We start from the raw sequence: 24915 nt of genomic DNA on the forward strand, positions 1-24915 counted from the left end.
TGTTGAGACTGGCTTTGAACTCGTGATCCTCCTGCCTCAGCCTCCCAAGCCTCTGGGATTACAGGTATGTGCCACTGTACTCAGCTCCCCCAAAATTTTATAGAAGAAAAATATACAGACTTATTCCTGAAATCAACTGAAACCATAGTTACATTTTTTCATCTACTTGGTTGAAACTGATGCTTTTGTATCATTGCTTAGTTAATGGGTTTTGCAAAAATAGTTGGCCAAAGTTTCAAGAGTGCCATAAGTTTAGGACATTTAAAGTGTAGGTGCACCGTACAACATTTTAAAGACCTCAGGTCCAGAGTGCTGATCTCAGGAGCATTGATAATGGCAGCTGCATTCCCATCCCTCTACATTGCCGTATGCTTTTTACTCCATTCCTAAAAGGGCTGTGATGGGCTGTTTGAAGTAGAATATTGTTTTGTTGCTTTCCATGTGGGACTTGGAACCGGTGCCTCCAAGCTGTGCTAAGGCAGATGGGACACTTGAATTCTCGTACCTCCTATGCCATGCATCACTGTGCCACTGTGGGAGGACCCTCCATGACCTCTAGTGCCTTTGGTATTCCAGTGGTAAAATGAGCAAATGGGACCCAGTGACCAGGAGAGTGCAATGGCAGTTAGTGAAGGCAAATTTAGAATATCATTTCAACTGAAATCAAATAACAAATGGTCTTCCCTTTTGAATTTCCTTATGATTGTTGAGTCATTATGACTTCAGTTTAATTCCCCAGTCATTGTAGGGATTATTTTTTTGAGTGTTCTTGACTCAGCATTTCATAAAAATGATCCTCAGTCCCAAGGTCATGCAGCCAAAATATGCTGAGATTGACCCTGCCTGAATTGGTCTGAACATAAAATCCGTAGTCTTTAACATTTACATAGCCTATGGTGATATCACCAGCTCCATGATGTCTGGGGAGAATTGGCAGATGCAGAGGATACTGGTGCTAATGAAAACCACCTCCACTTAGGGCCTCCTAGCATCCTATAATAATGGCAAAGATTGCTGTGAGCTGTTTAGCCACAAAGGAGCTGCATTTCCTCCTAAGTGAGACAACAGCAATGCTGCTGGGTTTTCTGAGCCCTAATGGATAAGGCTGAAACTCTCTCACAGGAGAGGTGCTGACTTTGCACTGGAAATTTCTCCCTGTCTATAGCTCCGGTAAGATCTTTTGTAGGTAGCCAGTGTCTATTTTTTTTTTTTTTTTGTATTTTGTCTCAGATTGCAAGATTTCTTTCTTTGAACAGTCCATTTGTTTAAAACCCAGTGCCAATTATATCTGATGAACATTTACTATACATCTTATATCAGGATAGGCATAGGCAATGCAAAGATGAATATAATAGTATGTATATCTTATTAAAGAATAATTTTCCAAAAAAAAAGTAAAATATGGCTATCATATAGATGTCAACTGATTGTCTCATTTTGATGAGGGAGACCTTTAAAATGTTAAGACCAGTTCAAAGAGGGGAGACAAAAGAACACAAAATTTATATGGAATCATTAAATATTGAAATGAATTAGCAAGTGGGATGGAAAAACTACCTTTTCTAATGGTGGGGCAAGAGTTATTCCTACACTGGACTGAATTAAATCTATAGACAAAAAATATTTTGCATTATATTTGCCTACCTAAATCTGACTAAGATAGTTTAAAAGCTATGAAAAGCTGGGCTCAGGTTATCTGTGCTGGTGTGCTATAAACCATGTAGTTTTCCATGGAAACCAAAAATTTTCTTTATACCTTAATTTTTAAAATTGTATCATTTTGCCTATGTCCTGCACAGAAATAAACATTCCAGAATCTAACAATTTGCCTTGGAAGACTAGTAGTATCTAATTTATTATTAAGAACATAACTTATAGAAATGTGTCACACTGTTCAGTTACCCTGCTAGAAAGTTCAACCGCTGGGATTTATTTATATGTTAAGCTATTGATTCCAAAGACTCTTTTCCACCCACATGTTACTGCCTCACACACACACACACACACACACACACAAAATCAAGGTGCAAGGAGACAGATGTGTAAATAGTAATTATATGTTGTGTGTTACAATAAATAAAGGTTTGCACAATAGCACCACAGGAAAAAAATAATCAGTACAATCTCCTTGTTTGTACAGCTCTTCACGTCACTTGGACATGAGTTTCTTTTTTTTATTGAAATATTTTTTTAAATTGTTTAATTACCCGTGTTTTAAAGATTTTTTAAAATTAGTTATACATGACAGCAGAATGTATTTTCACACTTTGTACACAAAAGGAGCACAACTTCTCATTCCTCTGTTTGTACATGGTGCAAAGTCACACCAGTAGTGTAATCATACATGTATATAGGGTAATAATGTCCATATCATTCGATCACTCTTCCCACCCCCAAACCCTCTCGCCTCCCCTCACTCCCTTCTGCCCAATCAACCCAAAGTTCCTTCATTCTTCCCTATACCCTCATTTTGGATTAGCATCTGCTTATTAAAGAAAATATTCAGCCTTTAGGGTTTTTTTAGTTTTATTGATATTTTTAAATACATGACATCAAGATGCATTACAATTCTTATTACACATATAGAGTAAAATTTTTCATATCTTTGTATATAGAGTATGTTCATGCCAATTTATACCTTTATATATGTACTTTGTTATTTTGTTTTTTTCTGCATTACAGTTCTTATTACACATATATACCACAATTTTTCATATTTCTGTTTGTATATAAAGTATGGTGAGACCCAATTTGAGTCTTCATACATGTACTTTGGATAATGATGTTCATCACATTCCACCATCCTTGCTAACCCCCTGCCCCCTCCACTTCCCTCCCACCCCTTTTCCTATCTAGAATTCATTTAATCCTCCGTGCTCCCCCTCCCTACCCCACTATGAGTCAACCTCCTTATATCAGAGAAAACATTTGTCATTTGGCTTTTTGGGATTGGCTAACTTCACTTAGCATTATCTTCTCCAATGCCATCCATTTACCTGCAAATGCCATGATTTTATTCTCTTTTAATGCTGAGTGAAATTCCATTTTGTATATATGCCACATTTTTTTATCCATTCATCCACTGAAGGACATCTAGGTTGGCTCCACAGTTTAGCTATTGTGAATTTTGCTGCTATAAACACTGATGTGTGGGGCTGTGGATGTGGCTCAAGCAGTAGCGCGCTCTCCTGGCATGCGTGCAGCCCGGGTTCGATCCTCAGCACCTCATACAAACAAAGATGTTGTGTCCGCCGAAAACTAAAAAATAAATATTAAGAATTCTCTCTCTCTCTCTTTAAAAAAATAAATAAAAACCAAAAAACATTGATGTGGCTGTGTCCCTGTAGTATGCTATTTTTAAGTCCTTGGACTATACCTTTGGGTATAGTCCAAGGAGAGGGATAGGTGGGTCAAATGGTTGTTCCATTCCCAGATTTCCAAGGAATCTCCATACTGCTTTCCATATTGACTGTACCAATTTGCAGTCCCATCAGCAATGTATGAGTATATCTATTCCCCACATCCTCCCCAACACTTATTGTTGTTTGTCTTCAAAGCAACTCTTAACAAATACAAAAAGGTAGAGATACTACCATGCATTTTATCAGATCATAATGGAATTATATTGAAAATCAATGACAAAATAAAAAATAAAAATTTCTCTATCACCTGGAGACTAAACAATATGCTACTGAATGAAAAATGGGTTACAGAAGACATCAAGGAGGAGATTAAAAAATTCTTACAGGTATATGAGAACATAGACACAGCATATTGAAATCTCTGGGAAACTAGGAAAGCAGTACTAAGGAAAATTCATTGCATGGAGTTCACTCCTTAAAGAAGAAAAATTCAACAAATAAATGACCTCACACTACATCTCAAAGCCCTAGAAAAAGAAGAACAAATCAGCAGCAAAAGCAGTAGAAGGCAAGAAATAATTAAAATTAGAGCTGAAATAAATAAATTTGAAACAAAATAAAAAATTGAAAAAAAGTGACAAAACAAAAAGTTGGTTCCTTGAAAAAATAAATAAAATTAACAAATCCTTAGCCATGCTAATGAAGAGGAGAGAGAGAACTCAAATTACTAACATACGTGATGAAAAAAGGTACTATCACAACAGACACTATAGAAATATAGAGTATAATTAGAAATTATTTTGAAATCTTATACTCCAATAAAGTAGAAGACATTGAAGGCATCAACAAATTTCTTAAGTCATATGATTTTCCCAGTTGAGTCAGGAAGATATACACAATTTAAACAGACCAATAGAAGAAGCCATCAGAAGCTTACCAACCAAGAAAAGCCCAGGACCAGATGAATACACAGCTTAGCATCATATTCTCCAGCTCCATCCATTTACCTGCAAATGCCAAATTTTAGTTCTTTTTTTAAGGCTAAGTAATATTCCATTGTGTATCTGTACAACATTTTCCTTTCCATTCATCTGTAGAAGGGCATCTACATTGGTTCCATAGTTTAGCTATTGTGAATTTAGCTAAATTTATAAACAGTGATGTGGCTACATCACCACAGTATGCTGATTTTTATGTCATTTGTGTATAAACTGAGGAGTGGGATAGCTGAGTCAAATGATGTTTCCATTCTAAGTTTTCTGAGGAATGTCCATACTGCTTTCCATAGTGGTTGTACCAAATTGCAGTGCCACCAGCAATGAATGAGTGCACCTTTTCCCCCACATCCTCACCAGCATTTGTTATTGCTTCTTTTCTTGATAATTGCCATTCTGATTGGAGTGAGATGAATCTCAGAATAGTTTTGATTTGCATTTCTCTAATTGCTAGAGACAGTGAACATTTTTTCATAATATTTGTTGATTGATTGTATTTCTTCTGTGAAGTGTCTATTCAGTTCCTGAGCCTATTTATTGGTTGGGGTGTGTGTGTGTGTGTGTGTGTGTGTGTGTGTGTGTGTTTTGAATTCATTCTTTATATGTCCTGGAGATTAGTGTTCTAACTGAGGTCTTGTGGTAAAGATTTTCTCCCATTCTGTAGGCTCTCCATATTATTGATTGTTTCCTTTTCTAAAAAGAAGCTTTTTAGTTTGAATCCACACCATTTTTGATTTTTGATTTTACCTCTTGCACTTTAGGATCTTGTTAAGGAAGTTGGGTCCTAAGCCAACATGATGAAGATTTAGACCTACTTTTTCTTCTATTAGGTGCAGGGTCTCTGTTCTAGTGCCTAAGTCTTTGATCTGCTTTGAATTAATATTTTTGTGCTGTGTGAGAGATAAGGGTTTAATTTAATTTTGTTACATATAGATTTCCCAGCACCATTTGTTGAATAGGCTATGTTTTTGGAGCCTTTGTTCAGTATGAGATAATCGTATTTATGTAGTTTTGTCTCTATGTCTCCTATTCTGTACCATTGGACTACATGTATATTTTGATGTCAATACCATGCCATTTTTATTACTATTGCTCTGTAGTATAGTTTAAGGTCTGGTATTATGATGCCTCCTGCTTCACTCTTCTTGCTAAGGATTGTTTTACCTATTCTGAGTCTCTTATTTTTTCAAATGACTTTTTTTAGTCTCCTGAGGAGAGTGCACTATTCCTGAAGGTACTGCGATACCAGGTCAATGTGTGGGGTGGATAGAGCAAGCTCCTATTCCATTTCCCTGCTCCAAAAATCCATTTAATATATTGTCCTCGGATACAGAACATATCAGATAATAAACTGATAAGAACAGATACTACACTTGATTTTAGCCAAAAGGCCAAGAAGTGATTCCAAATGAATTTTATAATTGCTTTTTCTACTTCTGTGAAGAACTTAACCTACCAAATTTGGGAGGGATTTTGGTGGGGAAAGAGAGCCATGCAATTCATAGTGTAGAGGAAATGATTTAAGAACATCATCTGCTTAGATAATTTTTTTTTCATTTATTCAGGCATCATCTTTGTGAGCTATAAAGGTTTATTTTTTTCAACAAACTACAAACATTCTTTTTGGATCAACTTTTTTTTATAATTTTGAAGAGACCTTTTAAAAGTTTTAGAATAATTTTATATTGTTGGTAAAGTTGCAAAGATGTACACATAGTTCATCCAGATTCCCTCATTGTCAATATCTTATAATGTCATAATATATTTGTCACGATTAAAAAAAACACTGGTGTTTACTATTAACTAATTGTCAGACGTTATTTGGATTTTGCCAGTTTTTCCATTGATGTATTCTGTGGGTTCCAGGATCCTGTACTTAACTGTCATTTCTCCATGGTCTCTTATGCTTGAGGTCAGTTTCTCTCTTTGCTTTTTGTTCATGCCCTTGACCATTTTGAGGAGTTCTGTCTGGAGGTCCTGTAGAATGTCTCTAAACATTGTGTTGGTCTGTCATTTTTTTTTCCATACGTTTACTCTGGAAAAGTCTAATATTACATTGGAAAAATCTTGCAGGTTAAGTGTCTTTAATGTCATACCGCATTGGGAGCTTTATGATGTCCACATGATACCACTGAAGATGTCCACCTTAATCACACTGTAATTTCTGAGACTGTTTAAGAACTTGTTGGAGCATCACCAGAAAGGGGATGTGAAGTTTAAAGGGGGCCATTATCGGATGTTCTGTCCTCTGATGTTCCCCCTCCTCCATGAGTCAGTAACCTGACTTTCTCTAGGGTCAATGTCCTTTTCCAAATAGGAAAGGACAAGAAAAAATGCCAGCCGTGTTAAATGGTGTTTGGTTTGTGCCTGCACAGCCAGAGCAGGAGGAACACATTGGCTTCCAGTAACTTACAAAGAAGCTCTACTAGGTCATGTCTTGCCCTTCCACAGCAAGCCCTTTGAAGTAAGAGAACATTCCCTGGGAGAATGATACATGGCCCCATTGTAATTGTGTCAAACACCTAGATAAATCTTGAAATTAAGGAGCCGCAGCTGGGGATGGGCAGAGACTCCCTCACTCCCAACCTTTCAGACTCATCTAAGTGTCCCTAGGCTGGTTTTGCAGAAGTCTCTTGCCCTCTTTTCCAGGGTAAGAGGGCTACACCTGAAACCCTCTCTGAGTCCAGTCATAAAGATATTTTCTAAAACATACACAATGTGCTGAAAATAATTTCTTTTTTTCAGGTTTATTTTTCTTTTCGTGCATACAGCCTGTACATAAGCAGTTTTTTTTTAATTACTTCATATTTTAAGGTGGAGAAAAAGTCTCTGTATGCATTGATCTTACCTAATAAACCAGAACTCTTATTCTTAGGTGGACTTGGGAAGAGATAAAGAACAAAGGGAAATGATGACCTTTTTTATTTGCTTATGTTCTGTGTAGTTTAAAATGAGCTATGTCAACTTCCTTTTAGGAGTACGGCAGAATACTGACTGTCCCATGTTAAAGGTACATGCTTGAGTAAATAATACAAGTTTGGCATTGGGTTGGCTGTCTCCTACATCAACCTCTCCCAGGCTGGACCTCAGGGGAAGGAGAGGCCCATGTATATACAAACAACAAAGACTGACTTCTGGAAGTTACAACTTCTCTCAAGACACAGTTCCCTGTGGACTTTTACTACATTTTTGGTTTTAAATGGAGATGAGGAGGATTTGCACAAATTGAACCATATGACAAAATCCTAAAAACTAAATTTAATTTTGTGAGGCTATTAGCTGGATGAATTCTGTTTCAATTAGAGAGACTAATTTAGAAGAACTTTCAAAGCACTCTTTTACAGAACATTGCATATGTTAAAGTCAATGTCATCGTGTTCAAGTTTATTAAAGAGAGAGACTGCAAGTTAAACACAGTGTTTTTGGAAATGGATCCTCTTCTAGTATTTGTCATAATTCTAGCTTTAAAAATATTGATAAATGATCAATTTGCAGTTAAGTACATATTTTGAGGTGTACAATTGAATGTGATTGACATATTTATATATCAATGAAACCATTATCACCAAAGTTAAGACAGAGCATATCTATCACTCCCAAAATTGCCCATGTGCTCCTTGGTTATGCCTTCCTCATTTCTCATTTGCATTTTCTAAAATTATATAAATTAAATCATATATACTGTAGTCTTTTAAAAATCTGGCTTCTTGTAGTCAAGTGTGAAGGCACACACCTGTAATCTCAGAGGCGTGGGAGAGAGAGGTAGGAGGATTTTGAGTTCAAAGCCAGTCTCAGCCAAAGTGAGGCACTAAGCAAATCAGAGAGACCCTGTCTCTAAATAAAAATACAAATTAGGGCTGGGGATGTGGCTTAGTTGTCAAGTGCCCCTGAATAATTCAATCCCTGGTACCAAAAAAAAAAAAAAAAAAAAAATCTGGCTTTCTGCACTCAGCACAGTTATTTGGGGATTTGTTCACACTGTAATATATATCACTAGTTCATTCAGGTTTATTGCTAAGTAGCTTCATTTGTGTAGATATATCATACTTTTTTCATGCATTCACCTGCTGATGGACATTTCAGTTCCTTCCAATATATGGCAATTACAAATGGCCCTTAATATTTGTGTACAAGTCTTTAAATGGACATATCCTTTTTTTTTCCCTTAGTTAAATAACTAGGAGGGGACTGGCTGGATTACATGGTACATGTATATTTAATTTTGAAAACAACTATCCATAAATTTTCTAAAGTGTCTGTGCCATTTTATATTCCCTATAGTAGTATATGATAATCCCAGTTTCTCCACCTAACACTGTATACACCAATCTTTTTTACATTTCAATTTCTGATTGTTCTTTGCTGGATATAAATAAAATTGATTTTTGTGCACTTATTTAGCATTCCACAATCTTCTAAACTCACTTACTAATTGTAGTACTTAAATTTTATAGAGTGAATTAAATTTTCCACATAGGCAGTTATGTCATCCACAGATTAAAAAAAACTTTTCCTTTTTCCTTTCAAAATGGGTTTGTTTTTTTTTCAAGCACTGGGGAATGTAGTTCATAAAGTGACTCTGGGTTCAATTCCCAGTACTACATGCAAAGAGGGGGTTCCATTTTACTTTTCTTTTGGTCTTTTGACTCTGAAAAGAACCTAAAGCTCAATGATGGATAATAGTGCTGAGCATAGATATCACAATATTTTATTTTATTCGCAGTACTGAAAATCTGGATTTAAATCCAGTGGCACTGTACTACTAAGCGACAATTCCTGCCCATTTTTATTTTTTATTTTGAGATGTGGGCCTCACTCAAATTGGAGTTCCAAACTGAACTCCACTTTGCTAACCTCCTGCCTCAGCCTTCCACGCAGCAGAGATTACCAGTATGCACCACCATGCCTGGCAACCACCTGATTTTAACACATAATTTATGCTATGGAGATTGAGAGAATAGGATTGCTTTCAAGATACCAGAATGCATCAGTGAACCAAGAAAATAAAGTCACAGGAATATTTACTTTTCTCCCATCTTAGAGGAATAGTATCTAATCTTTTATCACTAAGTATCATGTCAACTATAGAGTAGTAGAATGAAGGAGTCCCTATTCCAACTTTGCTGGAATTTTCTTAACTCAAGAATGAAGTTGAACTGTTGTGGAATTCTTTTTCTCACCTTAAACCTTTTTTTGCTTTTTAAAATTTGTAACATGGCTTGCTACATGCATTGGTTTTTAAATGTCAGACCAGATCAAACTTGCATATCTGATAAACTCCACTTGATACAGCATTTTGCCCATTTTTATGTGTAGTTGGATTCAATTTGCTAAAATTTTGTTGAGAATTTTTACATCACTTTATGAGTTCTGTGTTTCCATTGTCTGGCTTTAATACCAGGGTAATGGTGTACTCCTAAGTTGAGTATTCAGGAGTATATTAGTTTTCTATGGTTTCAAAACAAACAACCACAAGCACAGTGCTTCAAACTAGCACCAATTATTAGTTTAGAATTCTGAGTATCAGAAAACCATCAAAGTGTGGCAAACTACTCAGCTCAGCATACCACGAGACTACCTACGAAGGTGGTGTTGGCTAGACTGGGACCTTGTGTGGAGATTTGGGAAAATCCATTTCTCAGTTTCTTCTTCCAGAGAGGATTCAGTCCTGAGTAGTTGTAGAATAGAGATCCCTGTTTCCTTGTTAGCTGCCAGCCCAGACTCTAGGACTCTGTCCAGGAGTTTCCCCACATACTTTGCTATATACCCCGCTCACCTTTAAGCTCTCCAATAGAACATCTAGTCCTACATACAGTTTAAGTTTGTGATTTTTTTTTCTCTGTCAACTGACAGAGAAAACTCATTCCAAAGGGTCCATCTGATAAGGTTTGGTCCAACCAGACAATTTTCCCATCTTTGAGTCAACTGATTTGGAAACTTAATTACATTCTTTCATAGTAACACCAAGATTAGCGTTTGCTTGAAAACCTGGGAGAGGATGTGAATACAATTCATTAGTAGAACTGTTTAGGCTTTCAGTTTTCTTTAAGGGAGAGTTGCTTACTAAAAAACTCAGTTTCTTTAATGTATTCAGAATCGTGCAAGATACATATTGCTTCTTGCATGAGGCTTATTAGTTTATATCTTTCAAGGAATTTGTCTAATGAATTTGCATTGTTGAATTTACTGCCACAGTTACTTATAAAAACCCCTTCATAGTCGCAGTATATATTCTGTGCATTGAACATTATCCATGAGTAATTTGGACTTTCTTCCTTCTTTCCTGGATCGGTCTGCCTAGTTTGTCAAAATTATATATTGATAATCTCCAGTAACTAGTTCTTAGTTTCCTTTATTTTCTTTAATATTTTCATGTCTTATATCTTATCTATTTTCATTCAGATCTTTGTTATTCACTTTTCCTGCTTAATTTGGGTTAAATTTCCTCTTAAAGGGAATTATAGGTCATTGACTTGAGACATTGGTTCTGCTTCAATAGAATTATTTAATATTGTAAAGGTCACCCAGTATCTATTCACAACATTCAACAAATCTTAATATATTGTGTTTTTATTTTCCTTTTCTATTCTAGCTATCTTCTATTTTCCTTTTGATTTATTTGTGGACATGTGACCTACATAGATGTTTGTAATTTAATTTCAGAATTTCAGTTATTTTTAAGAGATCTTTCTGTTTTTTAATTCTAATTTAATTCTAAATTTATAGAGAACATACTTCACATGATTTGAATCATCTTTTTAAATTTTTTTTATTTGTTGTGACTTGTTTTCTGGCCAAGTTTATGGTCCATACTTGTAAATGGTGCATACATTGTTGAAAAGAATGAGTATTCTTTTTTTTTTTAATTGGTTGTTCAAAACATTACAAAGCTCATGACATATCATCTTTCATATATTTGATTCAAGTGAGTTATGAATTCCCATTTTACCCCAAATACAAATTAAACAATAAGATAACAAATAACCCAATCAACAAATGGGCCAAGGACCTGAACAGACACTTCACAGAGGAGGACATACAATGAATCAACAAGCACATGAAAAAATGCTCACCATCTCTAGCAGTCAGAGAAATGCAAATCAAAACCACCCTAAGATACCATCTCACTCCAGTAAGATTGGCAGCCATTATGAAGTCAAACAACAATAAGTGTTGGCGAGGATGTGGGGGAAAGGGTACACTTGTACACTGCTGGTGGGACTGCAAATTGGTGAGGCCAATTTGGAAAGCAGTATGGAGATTCCTGGGAAAGCTGGGAATGGATCCACCATTTGACCCAGCTATCGCCCTTCTCGGACTATTCCCTGAGGATCTTAAAAGAGCGTACTATAGGGATACTGCCACATCAATGATCATAGCGGCACAATTCACAATAGCTAGACTGTGGAACCAACCTAGATGCCCTTCAATAGATGAATGGATAAAAAAAAATGGCATCTATACACAATGGAGTATTACGCAGCACTAAAAAATGACAAAATCATAGAATTTGCAGGGAAACGGATGCCATTAGAACAGATTATGCTAAGCAAAGCTAGCCAATCCTTAAAAAACAAATGCCAAATGTCTTCTTTGATATAAAGAGAGCAACTAAGAACAGAACAGGGAGGAAGAGCATGAGGAAAAGATTAACATTAAATAGAAAGGAGTGGGGGGAGAGAAAGGGAGAGAGAAAGGAAAGCATATGGAAGTGGTAGGAGACCCTCAATGTTACACAAAATTACATATAAGAGGTTGTGAGGGGAAAGGGGGGGGAACAAGGGAGAGAATTAAACAACAGCAGATGAGGTAGAGAGGGAAGATGAGAGGGGAGGGGAGGGGGGATAGTAGGGGATAGGAAAGGCAGCAAAATACAACAGTCACTAATATGGCATTATGTAAAAATTGAGAATGTGTATTCTTAAGTCAAGTCTATTGATAAGTTAGTTCAGCTTCCCTAAACCCTGCTGACTCTGTGTCTACTCATTCTATCAGTTGTTGAGAGCAGGATATAAAATCTCTAACCATGTCTGTGAATTTGTGTTTTCTTAAGTTTCTGAAGACTTTGCTTCATGAACTTTAAAGGTGTGTTATTTGGTACACACACATTTTAAATTATTTTGTCCTCTTGACTAATTGGCATTCTTATCATCATAAAATTATCTACCCTAAGGCTACTCCTGTACTTTTACTTATTTTTAAATTGACTTTTAGAGAATTTTTAGGTTCACAGAAAAATCTGCAAGAAGGAACAGCAGATTGCCCATGGGTCCTAACCCAGGGACCATGCCCCACCACATGTGCAGTCTCCTCCAATAAAAACAGCTCATCCCAGTGTTGTATTTATTACAGAAGGACCTGCCTTGACACAACATTCTCAGCAAAGTCCAAGCTTTACAGTAGGGTCCACTCTGTGTTGTACATTCTATGGATTAATGCTTAATGACCATTATAGTATCATAGACTATTTTCAAGGTCCGAAATATCCTCTCTGGCCTACCTGTTCATCTTTCTCTCTCCTCTAACTCCTGGAGACCACAAATTTTGTTGCTGTTGTTTTTTGCTGACTCCACAGTTTTGCGTTTCCCAGAATGTCATATAGTTAGAATAATACAATTTTAGTAAGGTTGGCTTTTTTTCATTGGGTTATATCCCCTTAAGTTTCTTCCATATCTTTTCATGGCTATATAGCTCATTTTCTTGGAGCTTTGAATAATATACCGTTATCTGTATTAATCCACTTTTATTATTATAACAAAGTGCCTGAGACAGGCTAACTTGGTACAGAAAAGAGGTTTATTTAGCATAAAGTTTTGAAGGTTCAAAGTCAGGGTGCTGTCATCAGTTTAGCTCTGATGAGGACAACATAAACTATCACAACATGGCAGAGCACATGTGGGAAAAGATCACTTTTCCAAACAAAAATCCAGAGAGGATGAAATCTCAGGATCTCTTCTGAAAGCAAACCCTAAGTATCTCATGGTATGTTCTACCTATTAAAAGTTCCATCAGATTTCACACTATCACACTGGGGACCAAGCTCCCCACACACGATTCTTTGAGGAACAAGCAACACTCAAGCCATAGCACCTACTGAAAGACATCTGATTGATTCAAATTTTGGGTCATATGTTGTAGGCTTTGGTCCCTAATATAGCAATGTCCTGAAGTGGTGGGACTTTGGGGAAGTAATTGGATCATGAGTGCTGATTGGATTAAGGATCTCACAACCCAATCATTTCTTCTCTGAATCTCTTGCATGGTCTCACACGTGAGCTTTTGGGGAACATCTCACAACCAAACCATAGCACCTGCCACGAGCAATAAATGAAAGTTCCTCCTGCTCCACATCCTTCCCAGCCAGTGGTATGGTCAGTGTTCTTAATTTAGGCCATTCTAATAGGTTTGTAATGGTATCTCATTGATTAAATTCATATTTTCCTGATAACATACTATACATAGCTTTGTTAACTATCTTCATGTTTCTAACAATAAGATAAGGTATTATGAATTTTGGCCCATTTTTAAAATCAGGTTATTTATTTATTGTTGAATTTTAAGTACTATTTATATGTTTTGGGTAACAGTTTCTCATCAGATATGTTTTTGCAAATGTTTACTCCTAGTTGATGGCTTATCTTTTTAGTCTCTTGACAATATCTTTTGCAGAACAGATTTTTTTATTATTATTTTAATGAAATTCAGTTTATCACTTCCATCTCTCTTTGGTGTCCTATCTAAAAAATCATCACTGAACTCAGGGCCATCTAGATTTTCATCTATGTTGCCATCTATAAATTTTCTAATTTTGCATTTTATGTTTAGTTTTTAAGCCATTTGGAGTTATTTTTATTCAGGGTATAAGGTATGTGTCTAGATTTTTTTTTATATTTGCATGTGGGTGTACAGTTTTTCCAGTGCTATTTTGTAAATTTTTGTTCTTTGCTCCATTGTATTAATTTTGCTCCTTTGCCAAAGATCAGTTGACTATATTTATGTGAACCTATTTCTGGGCTCTCCTGTTCAGATGACCTATTCCTCTATTCTTTCACAACAGCAGTCTGTCCTGATTACAGTAGCTTTAAAGTAAGTCTTCAAGTGGCTGGTGTCAGGCCTCCGGTTTTGTTCTTCTCCTTCAATATTGTGTTGACTATTCTGTGTCTTTGTCCATTATTTTATTTCTGTCTTTTTGTGGTTTTATAATATTCATTTCAACCATCATGTAGGTGGTCTATTTTTTTCTAATCCACTCTGACATTTTTACTTTTAACTGAGATATTTGAGCCATTTACATTGCCTGTGACTACTGACACTATAATTTTTGAATCTATAATTTTTTAATTCATTTTCTATTTGTCCTATCTTTTCTTTTTTTTTTCTTCTCCTCCTTTTCTACTTTCTTTGGAATGAGTCAAATGTATTTTTATGATTCCATTTCATCACCTTGTTTTTATATTAACTGTACTATATGTTTTGTTATTTTAGTCGTTCTCTTACAATTTGTCTTGAACTTATTACAATCTACCTTCAAGAGATATTGTACCACTTTATATGTGGTTAAAAAATAACTTATAATTATATACTTCATTTTTATGCTATTCTTCTATATTTTATATAATAAGAGAACTTATCAAAGGTAAAAGAAAGAAGGAAGGAAGGGATATAGGAAAAAAATAGGAGACAGAGAAAAAAATAGAATAATAATTCCTTACTTGCAATTCCAAAATCCAAGAAATTCTGCAAACCTGATTTCCATGACATCATTTACAGCAACACTATATGTAATCTTAGTTGGTAGCAAAGCTAAACTAACATGAGTTTGTAATCTGCATTTATCCCTCTTAGTATTATTATTCATATATTTTCCTACAAAAATTTGGGTCAAAAAGTCAACAGAATAGAACTGAAACTGCCACACTCTTGAAAAGGCCTCCTTGCCAGGTTGGTTCCTCACTAGACTCTGGGAACTTGGATTGTGGGAAGGTTGCTACCGTTCCCCAACTTATAGTGGTGGGTCACTGTGCTCAAGCTATTCATGCAAACCCCTGGTTTATGCTAAAAACCTGTTTTTCTCCTGGGATTCTTGAGTTTCGGCAAGTGCTGAGCAAAAGGATGTGTATGTCTGAATCATAACTAAAACCTCTGAGTTCCAAGTGTCTCATGAGCTTCTCTGGCAGTCAACACTTCACTGTGTTGTAGCAATGTGTGGCCAGAGATGTTAAGTGCATCCTGTGAGTCCACTGAGGAATACTCCTGGAACCTTATGCCTGGTTTCCTCTGGACTTCTCCCCATGAGCATTTTTCCTTTGCTGGTTTTGTGTTTTTATGTTGTAAAAATTCATATCCAGGAATATAAATGTATGATAAACCAGGTCTGGAAGCAATCTTGGGGACCCTGGACACAAAAGTGAGCATGAGTGATGACAGGGTGTTACTCCAGAGCTTGCTGGGATTGTGATGTAGCATATTCTATATGTGCACCATATAACTTCTTAAAAATCCCCCAAATGTGAACTTTAAAATATATGTTACCTGTAATTTTAAATAAATGTGGAAGTATGCCCAAAACCATAACATAAAATAAATAGTTTGCAGATATAAGTAGTGGAGATTTTCTTTAACTGCAGATCCTTTCCAGAAAGGAGAAATGGACTTTATGACAGAATGGTGATTATTTTTTTGATGATGATGATGATGATGATGATTGTTATGATTTTAGATGTGAGGTATCCCCACAAACTCATGTGTGGATTAATCCACTGATACGGATTAACTGGGTGGTAACTTTAGGCAGGTAGGGTGTGGCTAGAGGAATTAGATCACTGGGGCCATGCCTTTGTTGTTTACATTTCATCCCTGATGAGTGGAATACCCCCCTTTCCTGGTGGCCTTGTTCTTAGCTAATTTCCTCCACCACACCCTTCTGCCCTGATGCTCTGCCTCATCTCAGACACAGAGCAATGCAGTCGGTTGTCAGTGGACTGAGACCTCTGAAACTGTGAGACCCAAACAAACTTTTCTTCCTCTAATTATCCCTCTCAGGTCTTTTGGTCACAGTGACAAAAAAAAGCTGACTTAAACAATGATGATGGTCATGATGAAGATGATGCTAGTAATTATAATTATTATGGTTAGCATGTCCTAAGTCTTCACACCAAGCACTAGACAATATTTACAAATTTAACTCAGTGAAGCAAATATCATTTTTATTCCTGTTATTGTTGAAAAAACCCCTGAGACTTACAGAGGTTATACAACTGGACCAACATCAAAAAGTTTGCAAGGTAGGAGACCATGTTTAAACATAATTCACCTAGCTAGATGCCTGAGCCCTCATTGCAATGTGGCAAGAAGTGACTGCTGTACAATTAACCCTTTTCTCTAGTTTCTTTCTTGAGCTGGGTCTCCATCACTCACAGGTTCACATCTAGAATTTTCACTAGTCTCAGGCTGCTTCACAGAATTACGTGCAGACCATTTGCTTCCTTCAGTCAATGCTGCTGTTTGGCAGCAGCCAAAGTGCTTCCGTCTCCTCTCTGAACACTTGTTCCTTTACCATTTAGTCTTTACCAGGTGCTGATTTTCTTTCATGCTAATGTTCTTGTATTCTATTAAATACTGAGTGCAGATGAAGATAAACTTTGCCAATCCACATTACAATAAAACAAACCAAGTCATAGAGAGAGGAAAAACTAATGGAGTTTTTATGAAAGGTAGAACTCAGGTCTCAGACAAGGATAGGACTGCACAGACTCAAAAATTGGGTCTGACCTGGGATTTTGCCTGTTTATAGCCTAAACATAATGTCACAATTTCCAAACTAACTAAAGAGGTTGGGCTTAGAATATGATTTATAGGTTATAGAAAAATATACCAGGAACATATAGGGGAAAGCTCACAGAAGAAAGAACATTAAACCAACAGTCAAGGGATATAAGTTCCATCATGTTAGTTTTAATTCTTTAAGTTATGACATTGGACATGCCATTTAGTTTCACTGAACTTCAGTTATCATTAAAAGAAAAAATAGTGTTGTTCAAAATTACCCCCCCCCCCAAAATCCTGTACTAGTCAGTTTGGTATCACTATAACAAATAACCTGAAGTAATAAACTTACAAAGATAAAAGTTTGTTTTGGCTCCCAGCTTTGGTGGTTCCAGTTCATAATGTTGCTTTGGGATTGTAGTGAGGTAGCCCATCATGGTGGGAGTATGTGGTGGAGCAAAAGCCCTCACCTCATGGACGGAAAGCAAAGAGAATGAGGAAGGAATGACAGGAGTCCTGCAGCCTCCTTCAGGGGCACTCTGAATGACCTAAGACCTCCCACTAAGTCCTGCCTTTCAAAGGTTCCACCACCTCCCAATAGCACTGCCCTGGAGACCAAGCCTTTCACATCACTTGTGGGAGACATTCAGCATCAAAAATATAGCAAGTCCTCTTCAACTCAAAAATTCTCAGATCATCCAGAATAAATTTTCTGGGTCAAAGTATGTGTCACAAGAGGCATTGGAAGAACAAAAGTTTTCAGCAAAGGAGTATTTTGTGAGTTAAATGTTCTCATTAAAATATTATTTCAGGATGAAGTCAATATCTGTAATGAGCTTCCTCAGGGCTTCCCCTGTCCCCATGTTTGTGGCTTCTGCTACCAATCTCTGTGAAGTCTCAGAGGTTCAGAGAGACCAGTGTCAGAGGACCTACCTGAATTAACCTGACTTCATTTTTCTTCTTTTATCAATAAATTGTTTTGCCCTTACTATAGATGTTTAGGGCAATATTTCAATATCTAATACCATTTAATAATTTTTTTCATATCTGCATTATGGATTATTTAAAAATACACAGAAGGCGATAAACACTAGTTAAGGAATCACTGCACATCAAGAGAAATAAGAGGAGAACCTCTATGTGAACAACATTGTGTACTAACTCTTGTGACCTTGGCTACTGTTTAACCTCCCTCAGTGACTCTGTGCTTACCTGTGACATCAAAGTAGAGTGGCCAGTTCTGCCTCTGGCTGAATTCCTGAGAAGAATGAAGTATTATGCTACCTGGGACCCACTGAATGAGTCCCAAGAGGCTCAGTGCATATGTCTCTGAGAAAGTGCTTCTTGGACCTGTGAGGACAGAAATGATCACCACATTCACATTTTTCCCCCAGTAGGTTTTATGTTTTAGTTTGGAGTCTGAGCTAGAATAATTGACCAAATAATGATTTTAGAAGCTATTAATAATAATGATATTATAATAGCCAATTAACTGTGTTGAATGCTTCTGATGTATAGCCCTGTATTTAGTATTTTGACTGCATTAATTCATTTAACCTACCACAGTGACCTAGCAGGGACTACTAGTGTCTGCATTAACAGGTAAAAAAAAAAAAAAACAGATCAAAAAAGTTGAACCCACACAGGATTACAGTAGTAGGATAAAGAGCTATGTTTTGAACTAAAGTATCTGATTCTAGAGTCCATTTTGGTAGACAAAGCAGGCAGCCAGCGTCATAGGTCTTTGTTGGAAATATATAGGTTAAAGAACTAAGTTGATCATTGACAAATTCTAATTCTCCAAATTATCCTGATAGTAGGAGGCTAAATCCCAGGGCACTGAACTTAGACAAAGAAGAGAACTTTAGATAAGATAAAATAGCAATGATCGTATAGGTATTTCTAGATAAGGGTTAGCATTACCTTCTTATTAAGGACTAAGTGGATTTTTAGAACTTTACCATATAGAACCATTTTATGGCTGTCGATCGATCATGCAATAAAATATGTAGGGTTCACAGTTCTGGATGTGGGTTGGGTTATCCTTGAAGACTTCTTCAGCTCTTTTTGCACAGTTCCTTTGTAAGATTTCCTTCAGGGAAAATATATATCAGAGATTGGCAACCTTTATCTATAAAGGAGTAGATAGTAAATATGTTCTGCTTTTTAGGATATATAGTCTCTTCCAACTCTGCCAGCGTAACATGAAACCATTGTCAATATGTAAATAAATGGGTATATCTGTGTTTCAGTAAAATTTTAATGACAAAAATAGTCAGCAGGCTATTTACCACCCCCTACTCCCCATCTATTCAGGAACATCTATATTGGATAGGCCAACCACCTCATCACATTTTGCTGGGAACTTTCCCAGGTTTGGCCCTAAAAGTCCTGCATCCCATAAAACCCTTATTTTAGAGCAAACTGAAAAGGTTGTTTGCCATAGACTATTAAGAGGGTTTTATTTTCTATTTACAAAAGTTCTGAAACAGAACACTCTGAGTATGTTAAAATTGCTTTGGCTAAACTTATACTTGTGAGCAGAAAGTTATAAATGATAAGTGCAAACTCTAAACCCTCAAGTATTATGCACATACAAGGGAAGAGAACAAGACCACAATTTTCCTTTCCTACATCTTCTTCTATATAGGGAATGACTTCCCACTTCCTCCCACATTTGAACCCACCTCTAGAGAAAGCTGCATACCGAGTGTTAACAAGGTACCCGGATATCTTTAGACATGAAAAGCCAGTTAAAACAGAATTGTCATTCTTGGACTAATTGTTCCATGTTAGCGCAAGCCTGAAGTCTGCTCAATTTTGGTAGATAAACAAAAAAGAGAGTCTTTAGGGACTCAGGTAATTCAGATGAAAAGCAACCTTAAACACAGCACTAATTGACTGTTTCCTTGACAGCTTCTACCAGCTCCTGTGTGGAGTAAAGTGTTAGAAATTACCAAAGCCTTCAGCACCAATGATTCCTCTACTGTCAGTAGCCCTTAATACACCAGGGCTACAAAGAATAAGCAGAAATTCATGGTATTTAGAATAAGAAAACTGGGTCAGATATGGTGGCCCATGCCTGTAATTCCAGCGACTTGGGAAGCTGAGGCAAGAGGATTGCAAGTTCTAGGGCAGCATGAGCAACTTAGTAAGACCCTGTCTCAAATAAAGACAAAAAGGGATGGAAGTGTGACTCAGAGGTAGAAGATCCCTGGGTTAAATCCTCATACCATGTGCACACACACACACACATACACACACACAAATAATAAATAAATAGAGTAATAAAACTGGCACATACTATTACTACTGATGTGTCCTTGGACAAATTCCTAAACCATTTGGCCTAAGTAGCCTTATCTTCCCAAGAGTAATAACACAAGCACTGCACAGAACCATTATGAGAATGGAAAGAGATATCCTTTGCAGATTTGCCTAATGTCCAGAACACAAGCTTACACAAATGCTTTTGTTTGTGATTATGCCACATCTTTTTATGGGACTGTGTAACAAGAAAACTTAATCCCGTCTTGGTGAGTCAAGGAAGGCATCCCAGTGATGGTTGCTTTCCTAAGAGAATGATTTTAATTTACTTAAGTAGACAAAAGAGGAAGAGAGAAACCAGATGAGCTTGGAAGACCAGAAAGATGTGGTGATGAAAGAAAGAGGCCAAAAAATGAGACCAAAGAAAGAGACCAAAAAAATTCATAGACCTGAAAGACATCCATGACCTAGAAGGGAAGGGATCATGGGAGAGTGGGGAGAGCTGTAGTTAAAGAGGTAAGCCTGGCCCAGTTCTATTCAGGGAAGATGGGAAAATATCTAATTTAAAAGCAGAAAAAAAAGTCAAGCATGAAATTGATATTTGCTGTTTCTCGTTGAGCTAATTTCTCTATTTCTTATGTCAAATGACTGCTCCTGATTTCCTTCAGGGGGACCACTCTTAGACCCCTGTTCATACACTCCCGGGCATAACTCCATTCCTGGGCTCCCTATTCTATTCCATTGGTCTATATGTCTGTCTCTATGCCAGTACTGTTATTTTTGGATTACTGCAGCTTTGTTGTATAATTTGAAGTCAGAGAATGTATATCTTTAACTTTCTTTTTCTTGCTCAAGATTACTTTGACTGGAGAGTTCAAAGCCAGCCTCAGCAACAGTGAGGTGCTAAGCAACTCAGTGAGACAAAGACCCTATCTCTAAGTAAAATACAAAATAGGGCTGGAGATGTGGCTCAGTGGCTGTTCATTGGCTGAGTGCCCCTGAGTTCAATCCCAGGTACCTAAAAAAGATTGGTCATGGATCCAGAACTGGTCATATGTCTGTGAGTCTTAAAGAACATTAAGTGCGGGGAGATCCAAGATGGCGGGCCAGAGGGAGGCAGCATTCTCTGTTGCTCTGTAATCTGGGACTCAAGTAGTGAGTATAATGCTTCTCTGCAAGTGATATTCCTGCTCCCAAGCAGGAATAATAGCCACAGTGCCCATCTGGTGCTCCAAGCTTCAGTGTCAATTAGGTCTCCCAACTACTTGCCCATACAGGACTACCAGTACTGAGCAACACCATCAGCATCTGCACAGATCTTTTGGCTACCCACCCAAGCATAAATCATGGATGCCACTCCCACGTAGGACAAGGGGCAGCTTCTCCCATGCAGGAACTCCAGCCGTCATTCCCAGGTGGACCCCCATCTACCAATGTGGCGCTCCCCCAGTTGCCGCCATCTTGGGACTCTGTAGCAGTGGATATAGTCCCCTACATGCAGTAGTAGCCTGCCTGCACCTGCAACTTCACACAGGTTCTGAAGTCAGCCGACAGCCACACACTGCACGCCTAAGGCTCCTTTCTGATTTCATCCTCCAAAGACATCAAGGAGGAGATTAAAATTTTCTTAGAAGTAAGTGAGATCCCAGATACAACATATGAAAATCTCTGGGACACTATGAAGACAGTACTAAGAGGAAAGTTCATTGCATGGATTTCATTCCTTAAAAGAAGAAAAGTCAACAAACGAATGACTTAACATTACATCTCAAGGCCCTACAAAAAAAAAGAGAACAAATCAACACCAAAACTAGGAGAAGACAGGAAATAATAAAAATTAGAGCTGAAATCAATGAAATTGAAACAAAAGAAACAATTGCAAAAATTGACAAAAGAAAAAGTTGGGTTTTTTTGAAAAAATAAATAAAATTGACAAACCTTTAGCCATGCTAATGAAGAGAAGGAGAGAGAAAACTCAAATCACAAACATACATGATGAAAAAGGAAATATCACAGCAGACACTACAGAAATACAGAAGATAATTACAAATTATTTTGAAAACCTGTACTCCAGTAAAAAAGAAAATATTGAAGGCATTGACAAATTTCTAGAGTCATATAATTTGCCCAAATCGAATCAGGATGATATACACAATTTAAACAGATCAATTTCAAGTGATGAAATAGAAGATACCATCAAAACTCTACCAATCAAGAAAAGCCCAGGACCAGATGGATACATAGCCAAGTTCTACAAGACCTTTAAAGAAGAACTAATTTCAATACTCTTCAATTTATTTCAGAAAATAGATAAAGGGGGAGCACTTCCAAACTCATTCTATGAGGCCAATATCACCCTGATTCCAAAACCAGGCAAAGACACAATAACAAAAGAAAACTTCAGACCAATATTTCTAATGAACATAGATGCAAAAATTCTCAATAAAATTCTGGCAAATCAAATACAAAAACATATCAAAAAGATGCTGCACCATGATCAAGTGGGATTCATCCCAGGGATGCAAGCTTGGCTCAACATATGGAAATCAATAAATGTAATTCATCACATCAATAGACTTAAAGATAAGAATCTTATAATCATCTCAATGGATGCAGAAAAAGCATTTGACAAAAATACAGCACCCCTTCATGTTCAAAACACTAGAAAAATTAGGGATAACAGGTACATACCTCAATATCATAAAGTCTATCTATGCTAAGCCCCAGGCCAAAATCATTCTTAATGGAGAAAAATTGAAGGCATTCTCTCTAAAAACTGGAAAAAGACAGGGATGCCCTCTTTCACCACTTCTATTTAACATAGTTCTTAAAACACTGGCCAGAGAAATTAGACAGACGAAAGATATCAAGGGATACACATAGGAAAAGAAGAACTCACTTTGGCACCATTTGCTGATGATATGATTCTATACCTAGAAGACACAAAAAGTTCCACCAGAGAACTTGTAGAACTAGTAAATGAATTCAGCAAAGTAGCAGGATATAAAATTAACACCTATAAATCAAATACATTTCTGAATATCAGTGACAAATCCTCTGAAAGGGAAATGAGAAAAACTACCCCATTTACAATAGCCTCAAAAGAAAATACTTGGGAATCAACAAAATAGGTGAAATATCTATATAATGAAAATTATAGAACCCTAAAGAAAAAAAATCAAAGAAGACCTTAGAAGATGGAAAGATCTACCTTGCTCTTGGATAGGCAAAATTAATATTATCAAAATGACCATATTTCCAAAAGCACTATACAGATTTAATGCAATCCCAATGACATTCCTCATAGAAATAGAAAGAGCAATAATGAAATTCATCTGGAAAAATAAGAGACCCACAATAGCTAAAGCAATCCTTAGCAGGAAGAGTGAAGCAAGTGGCATCACTATACCAGACCTTAAACTATACTACAGAGCAATAATAACAAAAACAGCATGGTATTGGCACCAAAACAGACTGGTAGACCAATGGTACAGAACAGAGAACACAGAGACTAACACACAAAATTACAATTATCTTATATTAGACAAAGGTGCCAAATACATGCACTGGAGAAAAAGTAGCCTCTTCAACAAATGGTGCTCAGAAAATTGGAAATCCATATGCAACAAAATGAAATTAAACCCCTATCTCTCATCATGCACAAAAAGTCAACTTAAAATGGATCAAGGACTTAAGAATAAAAGCAGAGACTCTGCGTCTAATAGAAGAAAAAGTAGGCCCTAATCTCCATCATGTGGGATTAGGCCCCAACTTCCTTAATAAGACTCCTTTGGCACAAGAATTAAAATCAAGAATCAATAAATGGGATGGACTCAAACTAAAAAGTTTCTTCTCAGCAAAAGAAACAATCTGTGAGGTAATACAGAGCCTACATCTTAGGAGCAAATCTTTACCCCTCACACATCAGATAGAGCACTAATCTCTAGGGTATATAAAGAACTCAAAAAGCTAAGCACCAAACAAAGCAAAGCAAAACAAAACAAAACAAATAACTCAATCAATAAATGGACCAAGGACCTGAACAGACACTTCTCAGAAGATGATGTACAATCAATCAACAAATATATGAAAAATGTTTGTCATCACTAGCAATTAGAAAAATGCAAATCAAAACTGCTCTAAGATTTCTTCTCACTCCAGTCAGAATGGCAGCTGTTATGAAGACAAACAACAATAAGTGTTGGCGAGGATGTGGGGAAAAAGGTACACTCATACATTCCTAGTGGGGCTGCAAATTGGTGCAGCCAATATGGAAAGCAGTGTGGAGATTTCTTGGGAAATTGGGAATGTAACCACCATTTGACCCAGCTATCCTTCTCCTCCGTCTATACCTAAAGGACTTAAAAACAGCATACTACAGGGACACAGCCACAGCAATGTTTATAGCAGCACAATTCACAATAGTTAAACCAAACCATGGAACTAACCTAGATGCCCTTCAGTAAATGAATGGATAAAAAAAAATGTGGCACATATACACAATGGAATATTACTCAGCAATAAAA

General features: G+C 36.8%; 1 long non-coding RNA gene and 1 other non-coding gene across 3 annotated transcripts in view; both read right to left on the minus strand.

The window, feature by feature from the left end:
- Window positions 1-2875: 2875 nt before the first annotated feature.
- The window catches only part of LOC131423936 (uncharacterized), a 44405-nt gene continuing 22365 nt past the window's right edge, over window positions 2876-24915 (minus strand). The window contains exons 2-5 of one of the 2 annotated variants that reach the window (XR_009226132.1): window positions 19084-19214; window positions 18335-18472; window positions 4300-4369; window positions 2876-3258 (exon numbers count right to left, since the gene is read on the minus strand). This is a non-coding gene — a long non-coding RNA (uncharacterized LOC131423936). Of the gene's footprint in view, window positions 3259-4299; window positions 4370-18334; window positions 18473-19045; window positions 19215-24915 lie in introns of both variants that reach the window. The other variant, XR_009226133.1, reaches the window with a different exon arrangement.
- Window positions 5570-5760, minus strand: LOC124089498 (U2 spliceosomal RNA). Its single transcript, XR_006850754.1, has one exon. It is a non-coding gene; the product is annotated as a U2 spliceosomal RNA (small nuclear RNA).

Source organism: Marmota monax, unplaced genomic scaffold, assembly GCF_021218885.2.
Source record: "Marmota monax isolate L192 unplaced genomic scaffold, Marmota_monax_Labrador192_F-V1.1 WCK01_AAM20220418_F8-fsc00005, whole genome shotgun sequence".
Lineage (NCBI taxonomy): Eukaryota > Metazoa > Chordata > Mammalia > Rodentia > Sciuridae > Marmota > Marmota monax.